The sequence below is a fragment of the Rutilus rutilus genome (genome assembly GCF_951802725.1).
Source record: "Rutilus rutilus genome assembly, chromosome: 17".
Classification (NCBI taxonomy): domain Eukaryota; kingdom Metazoa; phylum Chordata; class Actinopteri; order Cypriniformes; family Leuciscidae; genus Rutilus; species Rutilus rutilus.
In genome coordinates this window covers 25,995,105-26,009,090 of record NC_140230.1, presented here as the reverse complement: position 1 = coordinate 26,009,090, position 13,986 = coordinate 25,995,105, and the positions used below count along the sequence as shown (strand labels likewise).

The window sequence follows — 13,986 nt, the reverse complement described above, 5'->3', positions numbered from 1 at the left end:
CCCACTACTTTCTTAGGTAAGTACACTGTACAATCAAGTGCACATAATTTAAAACAAAACTTATTTTATTAACATTAAAGTGCCCCTATTATGCTATTTTAAAGTTTCCTAATAGGCTCCTACAACAGGTTTACATGCATCAAAGGTCAAAAAACTGTTTCATTTTCTCATAATATACATTACCACATTACCACATCTTCAATGATTTTCAAGCGTCAGATGAATCAATCTCTCTAAATCCCTCCTTTTCGCGAGTTACTCTGCTCTGATTGGCCAGACCGCGTACAGCGCACATCGAAAACAAAAACGCCCATTGCCATAACAACGACAGCTGTCCTGAGGCTTCCTACACCGTAAACTAAACACAGTAACGAACAATGACGTCGATTTTACCATATCAATCCGAGCGCGAGTCCAATGATGAAACATTGTAAGAACTAGTTCTTCAACCCGAACCATCATCGCAAGGACAACTCGACCAGGACGTTTCTCAGTGATTCACTACTCTGTTTGAGGTACATTATGAGATGTTGCAACTGTAATTTCTCACCATCAGCATTAACAAGTGCATGTCCATCAACAAACCGATTATTTTACTTGTACTTGTTTATTTACCGAGTATTTGTCTAAATTATTGCGGTGAACATGTGGAAACTGTATCAATAACAGTGCATACATTAGCCGAGCTCTAGCGTGAATGACTGATGAATCATAAACGTTGGTAAAACAAATCTTGCTCCATGCTTAATCTTTCCTCAAAGTAGTGAGAACGACAGACAATCTGCATTAATAGAGTTTTATGTAATAGTGGCCCACAACTGATTAGCAGAAGTATTAATAATGTGAGCTAACCAGTTAGCAGGAGACCAACACAATATAAAACTCAAAACTAAGTATTTTGAACACCATCTTCCAAGAGCAAGCGGTTTGCGAATCCTGCGTTGAACTCCGAGTCCGAGATTTGAGAACCAGTCGTCAGTAAAATAAAGGGAAGAGCAAAAATTTAGGATTATACTGCTGTGGTATCGTGGTAAAGATGAATTTTAACCTTTTAACCACTGATTCTTCACATGCTCGTCCTTAGGCAGTGAAAAAAAAAACCTGGCTTTACCTTCACATTGTACAGCACAGCGTCTTCTCGACATGATGCTATCCAGTATCCACAGGAATCAGCTGCAGGTTTCAGGTTGAAGTTTTCCCTGGTGTCTGCGCGCGCAATAAGTGGGCGGGCAATATGCTAATGTTTCGTCTTGACGTCACAACGAAACGGCTTATGACTCGTTTGACTCAGAGTGGACTCTTACTTTTGAAAGAAAATAACTTTATATATGGTGCACTTTTAGATTTAAAACTTTGCAGGATGTTTTCATTCACTTAGAGCTATGTTACTCACAACATGAAAGGTAATTTTCAAAAATCCATAATAGGGGCACTTTATGAAAAATCTTACTGACCTCAAACTTATGAACAGTCATTACCAAAGTCAAATGGGTGGTGGGTCTATTTTCATTAGACTTTAAATTAACTACAGAGAGATAGAGGATTGAAATGGCTATATTTTACCAACACTAGCAGCCAATGAGGAGAGACGATAATGACTCTGATGTTGAGTAATAAAGACAGAGAGCTAATGTGTGTTTGCAGAGATAAAGCTTCCTAATTAGCGATGAGATATTGACTGAACATGCTGTACGTTACTCTTGATCCACATAGCTGCTGTGTCACAGCACTCTCTCTCTCAGTTTGGCTACCGGAATGTACAGTTGATTTTGGCTGCTGTAGTGGAGTATAATATTTCACATTGTCTTTGTCCTCATTTTTAATCAGGTCTGTCTCATAGCTGCTGCCAGAAACCTTTGGTTTCTTCTTGTTAGAGTCCAGCATTTTGGGACTCTGCCTAGAATGAAACAGAGGTTCTAAGAACAACGAACTTTGTGCCAACTCAAAACCGCATGAAAACATGGTTGGAGAAAAATAAATGTGTCAGGGAGGGTATGTGTGTCTCTCCATACTTTTCAAATGGAGCTTTGCAGCTGTCTTTCTCCATGCCAGACTAAAACAAACATGGTATTAGATGAAATCAGATTATGCATTGTTTTACTACGAAAATGATGAATATTTTCATCACTTTAATGTCACAATAATGCCCTAAAATGAAATTCTGCAGGGGAAAAAACAGCTTAAGCTGTTTTGCTGGTCATAGTTATAAAAGCCTCTCAACTCGGAAAAAATATCTCACAACATTACTGTTTTTATTATATTTTTGATCAAATAAATTCAGCCTTGGTGAGCATAAGAGACTTTTAAAAACTCTTACTGTCCCCAAATGTGTATGTCTTTCATGTTTTCTTTAGTAATTATGTTAACCAGCTGGTATACTGTATTTGATGGTTTTAGTGGTTTTTAGTTTGGGACACCAGTGTAAACTACCTAAGACCAGCAAACCACGCTGTTTATTCACCAGGGACATTGAGTTGAGTCTGTATAATGCAGTGTTCCTCCCTGAAGTCTACAGTAATGTGTTCTCACTGTATCATTTCCCAGCCCACTCTTCATCTAAAGGCTTGTTTTGTTCTCTCGGAGTTGCGCACACACAAACACTATCTCATTGCTATATGAGAAACAAACTTTGGAAGAAGCATAAAAGAAAAATAACTCCCCTCATCAATTCATATAAACTACTTACTCCTGTCTGGAAACTCTCCCTCTCTGGCAGGCTCGCCTAACAATGAACAAGAGAGAGAGACACATCAACAAAATGATCTCACTCCCTCAGCACCAATACACACACACACACACACACTGACTCAGCAGTGCTGCAGGATGTTCTGTCTCTGCTTTGACCCTCTCTGCTCCTGAGTTCCCAGAGCCAGACTGGTAAGTGTATCTCCAGGGAACCCTTTAACCTAATATGAAATCACAATGCTGATACTCAACCTGCTGTCAATGGGATGTGATGTCCAGATGTGCATTTCAACAACAACAGTTGTGCTGAAGAAATTCTGCATCAGTTACTCATTGTCTGCATCATTAAAATTGTATATTTCAAGTTTTCAGGGACCAAAAAAAAATTCTACCCATCCATCCATCTAAAATTGTACCTTTCAAGTCTTCAGGGATTTACACACCTAGTAAACTCATTAGTCAGTTTTTTTTTTTTGTCTAAGTGTGTGGTTTACACCATGATAAGCTGCAGTGTGGCCCATTGATTGGCTTTGCGAGACTAGTATACTGTGTTCCTAACATGCTCCTGGAATTATGCGACGAGCCCTAAAGAAGTTTAAAAAACAGTCATTTTAGTTAATGGGGGTTCCTCTTTTATGTGACCATTTGAGAGTCTGCAAAACCAGCTTTAAGTTTTTGAGAGAAAAAATCATATTCAGAGCAACTGTACTCGATTTGCAGGCGCTGCTCTTATAGTGAAATGACTGAAAGCAGCTGTCAGAGGTGTAATTGCATTTTAAGTGTAAAACCCTAGCACATTGGATTACACTGCAGTATGGAGCAAAGCTAATTGAGTTTTGGTCCTGCTGGCACATGTGTGCTGGAAACATTTACCCAACATTACCACCCCATTAAGGCCCAGAGTCTGGAAGTCGAGTGGCAGAGGGTTGTGATGCCTTACTGCCCGGTTGGGTTTATCTGCTCTGAAGCCCAGGAGCAAGAAACCGCTTCTAGCTTTTGCTGCTCTATGCAAAAATACTACATTAATTATCCACATGGGCATGAGACGAGAAGAAACTTATGAGGGAATAAAAAGGTCATAGATGAAAACACCAGATAATCCTTGTAGTTCCTCACTGTCAGGCCCAAACAGAATCTGCACCCAAAGAAAATGACAGATTTCATTCACTAAACATTCCCCACTTGCACGTGTTTATTCAATATTTTGATTATATGGCTATATAAGATATTTATCACCTCCATATAACCCATTTAACCATGTTTAAATCCTTTCTGAAGATCTTCCTCCACAATCAGATTTCATCTCAGATTTAATCTTTGTCCACCATTATGGAATGTATTTGAAAACATGAGCTCCATGTAATGGGGGAAGGATCAGATGTACATGGTAGTGGAAGTAACCGAAAAATCCGATATTACAAGGGTGATGGTGTACATTGCCAACAAAGTGAGATATATTTCAACCTATTGATTTTACTCTGAGCTATTATATTGCATGTGTATCAAGATCAAATGTTTACATATACAGTATGACAGGATCCCATATCCCTTACAAAAATGACTCTGGAAATACCATGCTGGTATAAATGTTATTATTGTTAACTAAATAAAATCATTTTCATAAACTGAAATGAAGCTCAAATAAAATTAAAATATATTAAAAATGTCAACTTAAAAAAGTTCTACAATTACAAAAACAAAAACTGAAATTCAACTAAAACTGAAATAAACTGATTTGGTGATTTAAAGCTGGCATGAAATGGAAGTTCCAGTTTCGTTTCTTCCCTATTGTGACGTATATCCGAGTGAAACAAACAACAAAATATGAATGGCAGGACTTGATTTTGTCCATCGGGAATCGATTGGATCATTGGATAATCGTGGTTTGCGACTGCTGTGACAGGTCCCGCCCTCGTGCCAAAAAAAGAAAATAAATAATTAATCAGAGAAGAGACATTTTGATTAAAGATTATAAGGGCACATGAATTAAAAACAAATAAATTATGTGCACAGAATATTTTATACTAAATACTGCAACATTCCATTACGGAACAAGAATTGTCAATTTTGATTTCATGGTGACTTTAAACCTGGAAATGAACAGAAAGTTTTGGATTAAAAAAACAAACAATTATAGGTCACTAACCAAATATAATATATTGTACATTACACTCCTGCATCATCTCCGACTCTCTTTGTGTTCCTGCAGCAGGCGGCATTGTTTCTCTCTGTCTCACTCTCTACGTCTCTGTCTCTCGCTCTCTCCCTATCTTTGGCAGGCTGCTGTATGCCATGCACAGGCGCAGCCCGGCTCTGTGGGGAGGCTGATCTAGTTATATAACAGTCGGTGCAGCCGTTGTCTGCTGGAAGACGAGCATGCAGGCATCCCTGTTACATAATCCTGTTAGGATCATATTGTCACACTGTGGAGCATTCACAACGCAGTGTCCTTGCTACTGTGCTTCCCTCTCTCTCTCTCTCTCTCTCTCTCTATCGGGAAAGAAAACCCAACAAAAGTGTGTTCCAATGCAGTTCAAAGAGCGTGAACTTTGCGATCACGGTTTAACCCAATCAAAACAGACCTCTCTGCATGGCCTAAACCCCCAACCACTCGACCGTCACGCACCTCACAGCCACATGCAGTCAGGTGTCCTGTTTGACTCAGCCGAGGACGGCGGCTGTCATGACGATGGAGCCAGCAACCGTCTCGTTCTCCACAGGGAGTCTGAACGACAGTGGCGTCCAGTGATGGGATCAGGCAGCTGTAGGCTATGACTCATCACCTGAATGCCAGGTGAACTTTACCAGACACGGAAGAGTCTACAGTAGTCCATCTAAGCTTCTAAATACACAGCGTTGACCCCACAGAGAAGGTGAGAGTCTCACCTTATCTCTTTGCTAATTTTAGAGCCAACACGTTGACCTATTCAACAGCAAGACACCGTTGCGCATTACGGTGGGAAAATGAACAATACCACACTGGTTTTGTCACGCAATGTTGCTCTAATCGACCCCACTGTGACCTTCTTACGCATTCAAGTTTTTCTCAGTTTCTCAAGCACCGCTCTTCAGCTTCCTTAAGAGTAATTTGATTCTTGTAAAATAAATATAAAAAAAGCATAATAACAGGTTGGAGGCCCAGCAGGCGTGGAGTTTGGTAAGCTATATTTATGCCCAGTAATTAAACTGTCCTTCGGGTATCGACCCAGCACTGCATTTGCATCTGTTAAACAAAGCGTTCCTTTGTCAACCGTTTGTCATATGGTAGTCAGGGGGACTGTGTTTTGATTCATAAGAGTGTCACGAACACTAGTATATTCACAGACAAACAACACAATAGATAGAACTCAACTTACATGGTCTGTGAATTTTTGAAGGTTGTGAGCATTTCAAGTCTGCGGCCATTGTTAAAAGGTGGGCCAGTAAGGAAATAATCTGATTGGAAATATAAACCCAAGAGGGAAAATGCATGAATCAATGAATCAATCAGTTCCCTGCAGAACTGGTACAACTTTAAGCTTTTTAGGGCTTCTGGAAATTTTATGGGAAACAAAGAGCATAAGTGATCATTTACTCCTCAGTTTTGGTTTATAATAAACTAAGGAATAAGCACACTTTCCTGGGAGTTTAGTAATGTTTTTACAGAACATTATGATTTACTTTTCCTCCATGCCCCTGGGAAAGAGTTAAATGAATTAAAGTCCACGCTGATGGTTAACCCCACTAATAGTCCTCATGTGGGCCATGCTATCATTAGTGCAACTGAGAAGCTTCAGTTCTGCTAAAGAGTACAACTGAGTCAGGGAATTGTGGGAATTGTGCTGACATAAGCAACCCAGTATGCATCCCCCAGATGGGCCTGCTCATGAAACACTTGCTCTGGATGTGTTCAGGGATTCTCACCCTAATATTCCATTAAATATTTTGGTTTGGTTATGATGACTGTTACAAATATCAGTTTAACTGATAATTATAAATTATATGAAAATATTACATGTTTCACTAATACATTACATACACCCCCACACTTTTCCCCCATACAATATGGTAACTGATGACAGAATTTGGGTGAACTATCCCTTTAAAAAAAACATATGCAAAAGTATTGATTGGTTGTAAAATGATCTACACACAACAAGTTTTGCAGGGTCCCCTTGAAATGAAGAATACCGGGACAAGGAATTTTTGGAATGTTCCATGACGTCACCTCACAGTCCTGACAGTGAGGAGGGAGCTAAAAATTAAGGTACTTCTTCGGCCAATAGGCGACGCGGGAGGATACTACCTCATGATTATTAATCACCCTGATAACTGCGAGAGCATGGGAAGGGGGCGGGGCCCTCGGGGCGTCGCGTGCAGGGTGGTGCGGTGTGAACTGTTTGCGTTGCGCGACACTGTGGCTGTTGTTGTTGCCCTGATCAGCTGAACGCATGATTGCGCTTCCAGTTTGACAAGCAGGAGGGGAAGCCCTGTTGGCTCGCGAGCGTCCAAATAACGCAGAGAGAGGCGTCAGCAGCGATTCCGTTTGACAAGCGATGGGATGCGGACCACGGCACGCTGCCCTGGAGAGTAAATGGCTACAGCAACGCCAACAGCTGTGTTCAGGTATGGCTTTGCCGCGTGTAAATGTTTTTATGTTTCTACATGTATGTCTTATTCGATAAAATAGATTGATTTTGGTGAATTAGTAAGCAAGTATTTTTCTTTGAAGTCTTGATTCGGCACAAATAATGTTTTATGAAGTCTGTTAGTAAAACTAGACATGTTTTTTTTAGCCGAAATCACTGTCTTAAGTGACAGTCGTACAAGCTAATGGACTTTTCATACGTTAAAAATGAAGACTGACTTTCTGTAAACGATGCGGAACAATACGAGTCAAATCAGCTGTCTTGTTTGTTCAAGCAAGTTGAGAAATGTAGCGCGAACTCACATTTCAGTCTATGGTTTTGTCCCGACGGTCAGCCAAGAATAACGTTTTGCTACAGTACATTAGTGTAACATTGCAAACCACATAACGCAGGAATCTGACTCTCTCTCCTAATTCTTGGAAATGACAGAACATAGACGGAGTTCCCCCGTGTGTGTGGTAGGCTATACAGGGATCACTGGACATTTGCTCATAGAGTGAGAAACCGCACTTAAAGGGATAGTTCACTCCAAAACTGAAAATTGTTATTATTCACTTTCGTTTTTCGTCAAACTCACACGACTTTCGTGGAACACAAAAGGCGATTTCCACTTTCAGTCACCTTATATATCACCTTTTTTTCAAGTCTGTCATTGTTCCTCAACATATCCTGTTGGAAGCCATGAAGTCATACAGGGTTGGAACAGCATTTTTAGAAGAACTAAGCCAATTTCCTTTTTTTTTTTAAATATATATTTTAGATAGCTTTTAAAGTCCAAAATTTAAGATGTTAAATTAAGATATAGCCTACTGAAAATCTCTGAAAAGAGTTCTTTTAATTGAAAATAACTGGTTCAAAAGAACAATTCTTTACCTGATCCGGTTTCAGGAACTACTTTTTAAAAATCTTTTTTGGAGCTTAAAGTCGGCATGAAATGAAAATTCACCCTGTTTTTTTTTCTAAATGCATGTATGGATCTTAATGTGAGCAATTGATCCGTGAATATGTTTAATTTTTTCATAATATTTAATCCAAATGTCACAACTGGACCTTCCGGTAATAATGACAGGTGACATATGCAGGACTTTTCCAATCATTTAGTCCGCTTAAACTCCGCCCCTCCAAGCTCACGTTTATCTTCCTCCACTTTTGATTTCAATGTCCACATCTCAAAATCCAATCAACAACTGATGCATAAAACCAGGTCCCCCGCCCTACATTTTTTTTACATTTTATAATAATCCGTTATTCTTGGATGTACATAACAATGCGGAAGAAAAGATCTGTTGCTATACTGACGTTTCATCGCGACTTTAACATCAACATTGGTTTAAAAACTAGTGATATAGTCTGGGAGGTTTGCTTATGAAATGTATTATAATTAACTAGCCTACATATTTTTGTTATGATAATTTTTCATATTACAATCATATGATCACAGTCATCAGTCGTCAACCACAGGCACTAGGTGATTCTTATCCGCCGTGAGAGACGTGACTTAGTTCTAAACCATTCAAATCATAAATTTGCTGGTGTCAAAGTTATCATGCATTTGAAAAATGTTTGTGTTTCGCACTGTTGTTATCGACTATATATTTGATTCAGGCTAGTTTTGTTTGGAGTTAAGTCAACTCTCTAATGTGATCAAACAGTTTCCATCATCTCAAGTAACATGAAAAATTTGGCTTTGCTTGCCTCAGACACAGTTGGCTAGAGCTAGTGTCTTTTAATGCAGTGTGTGGTGGTGAGGAGGGAGAGCTTAATGATGAATGATGAATTATTTTTGAGTGTATCAGCACAAAGCGGAGAACTGTGCGAATGAGACGTGAAGCGCAACAGTGCTTGAGCAGAATGTGAAGGGAGGAATGGTATTGGCCTTTTTTATTTATCACAATGTCACAATTGTTTGAGTAGGCTATATCATAAGCAACACCTTTGTAAAGAGAGACAGTTTGTATTTCTGATACTCAGGATAATTTTTTTTTTTTTTGCTTTCTGATACTCAGGATTAATTTTTTTTTTTTTGCTTTTAGTCTGGTAATTTGGAGTTACACTGCAGCCTGCATTTGAGAATCAATCTTTTTAGAATGAGAAAAATCAGTCTTCCTTAAATGGACTAGAGAGATTAAATTACTCATTGTTTCCAAATGGCACTTTATGCAGTGCATTGTGTTGGACCATTTTTCATTTTCATTTCGAATACTTGTTTGCAATTTAGAATTTTATATTTAAGTGACTTTTTGGCAACAGTGACGATGTGTTGCTAGCTGATGTGATGTGAAAATGTATAACACTTAGAGTTCACCCAAAAAATTACAGTTTATTTACTCTCCCAATGTCATTCCTTTTCCTGTGGAGTACTTGTGGATTTATGAAAGTCTTTATGGTTGTTTTCAATAATGATAATAATAAAAAAAACTGTGCACAATGACCAAGATTTGTAAACAAGTCATTGAGTAGCTGCATCAGAAATCACATACTAGTAGGTTCTTATTATATGTAGGCCTATCTCATATATAGGCCTATGTATCTTATCTTATGTAGTATGCATATAATCCGGAAGTACAACATTCATCATGTTGTTATTGTAATTTGACCTACCAGCGTTAGCGTCACAAACTTTGGATCAGCACTTCAGAATCTCGATGGAAGTAGTAGGTAATCTGGGTACTTTTTGCCTTCTCTGAATTCAGACATGCAATTCTTTTCACATAGGACTACTGTTTTTTTTTACTAGGGAAGTATTCCTAGTTGCATGTTCGGATGCTCTGATGCAGCTAGTCTGATTCAAGAATAAATAGTTAAATCGTTGCAATAGTTTGCAAACCGAATCAACTGATTTGTTGAAAAGAACTGACTCAAAACTGACACTGCATCTGAAATCGCATACTTCGCTACTATATAGTAGGCTAAAAACAGTATGTTACAAAAGAAGTATGTTTAACTTTAAACTGTTGCTGGTTAAGCTCCATCTACACACAGAATAGAATCAGCATCTTTTAAGCCACTACATTAACCTCTCTCAACATAGAAGTTGGGGAACGGATTCTGACAGCTGGATTATTCTGTTCCCCCCATGTTTCTTACTCAATGGCCGAAATTCACAGCACTCAGTAGGCAAAAAGTACCTGAATGACCTACATCTTCCGTCGAGATTTTGAAGTGTGCATATGATGAACACTTTACCATCCCATGAGGCCACAAGAAAGGATTCATGAATGGCAGAGAAGCCTCGTAACTGACGCTGGTAGATCACATGATAATGACAGCATGGCGAATGTAGTACGTCCAGATTACATTCATACTACACGCATTCAAATTATATAGAACATACTTTTTCGCGGTCGTGAAGTAACTTCTTATTCAAAATAAGTACCTACTCAAGAGAGTATGTGAGTATCCCCTCATTTCAATATGCCTACTTCCCCTCTATACTGCTATAAAGTATTCTCTTTGTGTTATATATGGTATGCAAAAAATAGTTTGTCAAGTGAGCAGTATATTTGAATACATTATTTATAAAACGGTAAGCAAAAAATATCTGGATGGTGTTTGGAATGACATGAACATGAGTGAATAATGACAAAGTATACATTTTTGGCTAAACTATCCCTCATAATTCTCATAAATGGCCCTATTATGTTGAAGTTAACTTTATTTCTAAAGAAACCGAAGTCTAATAGCGTATCTTCCTTCTAATGGTTTCATTAGAAAAGAGCATGGCAAGGTCAAAAAACATTTGTAACTTTCGTCGTCAAACTCTCTTGAAATCCACAGAGGTTAGCAAGGTTAACGTCCGCGTGTCGCCAGTAAGTGCGCGAGAATCTTTAATGACCATTGCTTACCTCGTTAGCCAGGACACTGCAGCACCTGTGGTGTGCTATAACTGTCAGACTAATGAGCTGTTGGCTGAAATTCATCTTGAAGTTTTCCCTGGCTTAACTGCTCCATTTACATTTCTTTCACATGCAAAATGGAGGACATGAAAGATTTGTCTCAGTAAAACAATGGCATTCTGAGGCATTGAAATTCACACTGTGAAGAAAAATAATAACGTTCTCTGCTGATGTTAATGTGCTTTGTTTCATGCCAGCATGCCACACAGGCCCCATCAGTGGCGGATGGCATGTAGATCTGAAGGATCACAGTATGTGCCCAGTGTCTTGTCCTTATCAACCCTCACTGCATCTCTTTTCTCCTTTTCACCTCATCCTTGAACATATTCACAAACATAAACGGACCGGTTGGACATCAAGATCGCTGTTTGCTCTCTGAGTGTTTGGCATGGTAATGAATGACAATGTTGATATGGTTGGTCTTGGCGGAATAGATCTGCTATGCTGCTGCAACTGCAGAGCAAGTACGGGACTTCGCACTGCCAATACATACAACATGCTGCTGTGAGCAATAAGACATGCTGCTGCTGTACAATATAGCATACATGAATTACCCCTAGCAGATCTATACAAGTGGAGCTGGGGAAGGTAGAGGGTTTTCTGAAAGCGCGCTGCAACTTCTACTATTTGAAGTTTGAGCCGCGAGCTCATTGGCTGCTTCTAGAGCAGGAACCTTATAACCCTATAACCTTACAGGAACCTTATCAGCTGTGCCTTATAGAGAATTATGTGATTGCAAGCAGAATGAGTTAAGGACCAATCATCTAGAGTTTCATGACAGAACTTTGTATGTAGATTATTTTATTTGTTTAAAAATACATTTTGTCAAATGTTTTTGAGTTCTCTCAATTTTTTGAAAGGTGTTAATATTGTATTGAGAAAGAGATTAATTTAGATGTTTCTTCAGAATGTAATGTTTTAAATTATATAGAAGTATGTTAATATTGAAAACTGGGTGTTTATGATGGAATTTGGATAAAGTGAAACAATACAATTCCACAGTAGCCCTCAAAATGTGGACTCTGGGTGGTTAATATACAGACTCCTGGGTGGTTTGTTAACAGTTTATATTTTGTGTAGAAATGTGTCTAATATCTGAAATGTAGGAAAGTGTTCTTTAGGGACACCGTATCAGCATCGCAGTAGAAAAACAGAATCATCATCCTGTCAGGTATGTTATTGCAGAAAGATAAGAACTTGGCCGTTATCTTAAACAACCCAAACTGATTAAATGCCCAGTCATCACGCCACACCGCTCCCTACTGAGAGTCCGCCAACGGCACAGGCAGCCTGCGAAGACAGGCGAAATGAATGGGGGATGTCTGCAAAGGGCATCAGGTGCTATAATTCCATAGTGAATGAGCCTGATGTGCCTTGTCGTCCATCAGTAATGACACCATAATGCTCACTCCCTGCTCTTTGATTTACTGCTTGATGAGTAGCAAAGCTCTGGGAAATCCACTGATCACTGGCCTCTCATTTTTAACCCCCACCTTTCACACCCACAGGTGCTGAGCATTTTGCTCTTGTTTTCAGGAGCCGGAAATAACAACTTTCTGTCTTTCGCCCTTTCAGAAGAATGTGATGCTTCTGGTGTAGTACTGTAATAGCAAGAGAACAGGAGGTGATTGTCACTATCATATCTAGTCTGGCACTTCCCTCATGTTGGCATTTCTGTTTATGAAAGCATTCTTGTTGCTGTTACTGGCGAAGCACATACATTTGGGCCCAAAAGTTTGTGTTTTTTTAATATTAAGTAAAAGAGTATAGATAATTTGAAAATGTTGAAATAAGGAAGTTTTTATATTTAAAAATCTGCTGTATTGCTTTTTGCTCCGTGTGAACCGAAAAGTTTTTCCGCTAATATTTTTTATTTTATCTTTTGTTCAGCTTTATTTCATTTGACAAAAATAAAATGAAATAATCCGTTGAAGCACAATATGATAATATAAGTTGAACTTGATAAGAGGAAAATGTAGTTAAAGAATTACCTCACACTTTGCTGTGAACAAGCACTGTCCCAACAGCTGCAATAGGCTAATCATTAGTCCTTCCACAACACTTCCACATACCAGCTAGGGTGCCAGCTAGGCGTGGTTTATGTGACTTTCTCACGCCACATAAAATGTAAACGTCAGACGTTGTTATAGGAAACATGCTGAAAGTTGCTGCAAAAACAAAGTTGTGTTGTTGCGAAGTGCCAGACGAGCAGAAAGTGACAATATAGGAGACGTGTTTTGAGACCGGCGGAGACGACAGCATGGAATAAAGCCACCCATACCAGCCTGCTACGTTTCTGCCGCTGCCTCATCAGACGCAGTAGTCCAGTGTGGCTGCTACACATTGTCATGTTGTAAATAAGACAACATCTGTATTGCAAACCCCCTCCATGTTGCAGCTGTTGTTGTTGTTTTTGGCATATATCTACCAGCATTGCCATGACGGGAAAACAAAAGAGCGGCATTGAAACACAAATCAGATCTGTTGCAATACACAATGTGGACAGTCATTGGTTTAGATCAGATTCCAATTGGACTGACAGTGTGAACGTAGCCTTAGAGCCTTTTGTTGATCTTCCATTTAGTGTTTTATAGCATTTAGATTTAACACTATTGTAGAATTTCAAGTGATCACAATCTTAAAAGTACCCACGTGACTCTTATTCATATGTTGATCTGACAAAGCGAACTAAAGCCAATCATTATCAATGAGAGTTAGTGACCATTGGCGTTGTAATGTAGGCATACCCACCGGTTTGGAAAAAGTTGTGAAAAAGT

At 39.0% G+C, this 13,986-nt stretch overlaps 1 protein-coding gene across 1 annotated transcript in view; it reads left to right on the top strand.

The window, feature by feature from the left end:
* The first annotated feature begins 7,008 nt into the window (after positions 1-7,008).
* Positions 7,009-13,986, top strand: part of hivep3b (HIVEP zinc finger 3b) — a 66,329-nt gene continuing 59,351 nt past the window's right edge. The window contains exon 1 of the mRNA XM_084385143.1: positions 7,009-7,290. The gene's annotated coding sequence lies outside the window, so the exon portion shown is untranslated. The remainder of the gene's footprint in view (positions 7,291-13,986) is intronic.